Source organism: Ixodes scapularis, unplaced genomic scaffold, assembly GCF_016920785.2.
Source record: "Ixodes scapularis isolate PalLabHiFi unplaced genomic scaffold, ASM1692078v2 PGA_scaffold0__279_contigs__length_252992795, whole genome shotgun sequence".
Lineage (NCBI taxonomy): Eukaryota > Metazoa > Arthropoda > Arachnida > Ixodida > Ixodidae > Ixodes > Ixodes scapularis.
Window position 1 is genome coordinate 205152368 of NW_024609835.1, and position 2804 is coordinate 205155171.

General features: G+C 44.4%; 1 pseudogene; it reads right to left on the reverse strand.

Annotated features, from left to right (window-relative positions):
* Positions 1 to 718: 718 nt before the first annotated feature.
* LOC121837971 lies at positions 719 to 1472 on the reverse strand (annotated as a pseudogene).
* Between the last annotated feature and the right edge of the window lie 1332 nt (positions 1473 to 2804).

A 2804-nucleotide genomic window follows, 5' to 3' on the forward strand; every position in this document is an offset into this window, starting at 1 on the left:
AAGCGACCGTCAAGAGCTTTCATTTTGCACTGCTTGAAAAACGGGAAGCAGAATAAATAAAGGTCTGGAAATCTCCACCCGTATTTTAGGAGCGAAGTATAGCTCACCTTGTACAGTGGGAAGTACGCCTATTCACACATACGAAACTAAATTGACTGTTCCAAAATTAATCTCATATCTTTATCATGCAGGTGTTGAAACATTCTGGAATGTATAGTTAAAAAAAGAACATGTTGATAAATCACCACTTCAAAAATTAGCCTACTTTATTACACGGACATTAGCATTGTTTTTGGTGAAGTTCATTAACGATGGCGTTATAATAGTCTAAATATATGGTTTCAGCGGCTGTTTATGGGCGGGTTCATGTTGGTGCTATGTTAAGAAAGTACTGAAAGGTACTCAACCTTCAGGACAAATAGCTTGAAAAAAAAAAAGAAACTTCATCTGATGAGGTCGAAAATATATATGCAGCGACAAGATAAGAAGAGACGTCTTTCACTTTTTTCCACTTTAGAAGAGCGAGCCCTGCAGGAGAGCAGGCGACCTTCTTTCTAGCGTCCGCTCTGGTACTAGTCTTACTGTTGATCTTACATAGTATGCATTGTTAGAACTCCGCCGCGAGGAACAAACCGTACACCATGTTTTTTTGTTTTTTTTTTTCGAACTGTTCCTTTTATTCCAAGGCCCAGGGCAGGAGGGCAAATAATAGCGCAATTTAGAACTCATCTCCACCCTCGTCTTCGGCCCCCTCAGCAGAGTCGATGCCCACTTCCTCGTAGTCCTCCTCGATGGCAGCCAAGTCCTCCCTGGCCTCTGAGAATTCGCCTTCCTTCATGCCTTCACCGACGTACCAGTGCACAAAGGCCTCTTGGCATACATCAGATCGAACTTGCGGTCCAGGCGAGCCCAAGCCTCGGCAATGGCCGTCGTGCTGGAGAGCATGCACACCGCACGCTGCACCTTGGCCAGGTCGCCGCCGGGAACCACGGTCGGGGGCTGGTAGTTGATGCCGACCTTGAAGCCAGTGGGGAACCAGTCCACGAACTGGATGCTCCTCTTGGTCTTGATGGCCGCAATGGCTGAGTTCACATCCTTGGGCACCACGTCTCCCCGGTACAGGAGGCAGCAGGCCATGTACTTGCCGTGGCGGGGGTCGCACTTCACTATCTGGTTGACCGGCTCAAAGCACGAGTTGGTGATTTCCGAGACGGTCAACTGCTCGTGGTAGGCCTTCTCTGCGGAGATGACCGGGGCATACGTGACCAGCGGGAAGTGGATGCGGGGGTACGGCACTAGGTTGGTCTGGAACTCTGTCAGATCCACATTGAGGGCGCCGTCAAGCGCAAAGAAGCAGTGACTGAAGACACGATCTGACCGATGAGCCTGTTCAGGTTGGTGTAGGCGGGGCGCTCAATATCTCGGGTTTTTGGCACCAAAATGTTAGAACTCCGCCGCGAGGAACGAGCCATACGCCATGTTTTGACAAAACCAAAACAGAAGATGACGATGTTTATTGGGATTGCGTCATGTGCGATGGCTGTACAAGCAAAACGAAAATTGAGTTTCGTCATGCATAAAGTATATGATAGTATTTACCGTCTGTTCGAGTAAGCTTATTTAGAGGTTAATGAACGCATTTTTTCTAAAGTGCGAACTTTCGGAAGCCGTAATCGCTTGGTACTGGTCTAGTGAAATTCTGCTAAAGATGCGGTTGGTAGGGTAGGGTCACAAATTTTATAGATACCATGTTCAGCAGCATTATCAATAAGAAATTATATTTTAGATTATTGATTAAGAACTGTTTACGTACGGAACGCAAACAAAATTATGTATTTATACAATAAGCTTTGTAGTGCCATATGCGATGAGATAATCACGTAGATTGTATTTGTACGAAAGGCTATAAAAATTTAAATTTCTCAGAAAGCTGTGTCAGGCGTATAGCGATGTTCCAGTAACCGCTTAAAGACGCTCTGTTTGCACAATATTACAATATGCAAACGCCGTATGGTGCTTGTATGTAAAATACCTTGAGTCTAAAATGGAAGGAATAGATAATTTGACTCCGATATGTATATATTATATGAACACAGGCGCACACAATGTTCCTCCAGGACGACGCGAGGCAGGGTTTGACTCTGTTAGAGAGAAGAAAAATATCAATCTAAAAATATATATTTGATAATATGCAATGTGTATGACTGAAATAGATGCACAGCAATTCTTCCGGCCTTTAACGTGACGTCGTAAGGAGACGAGCAACCTCAATGTAACTTTCCCATATCAATGATCCCTTCATTAACTCCTTTCTTTGTAAAATGATAGTAGAACCGGCTGCCAAATGAAGTAGTCAGCTGCTTTGACCTTAAAGGGGCACTCAAGTGGTTTTTTTGGGAAGCTACTTTTTGGTGCGATCGTATTAAGGAAGTGTCAGTGAATGAGTATCTTCCGTTTTAGAAGGCAGAACCGCCTATTGATCACGCAGGAATAAAATACGTGCGGACTATTTTCTGTTCCTGCGCCGACCAATCAAATTATCGCATGTTTGAACATTTTGGCGGCCTCTGTAAAGTTTCGCTAAATAAATAATTTTCAATTCATTTATATATGTTGTGCATGATAATTTCACAAGACGTAGAATAGTTCTAGTTTAGAATACGCGATGCTGCAATTATCGTTTCACAAACAAGGGACTACGTTTTCTCCCTGCCTTCCTCCGCGGGGGATGAATTTCCCCTTCCCTCGGGATGCGCGGAAGCGCACGTATCATGAACTCTTTCTCTCTGGGTTTTCGGGAAGTG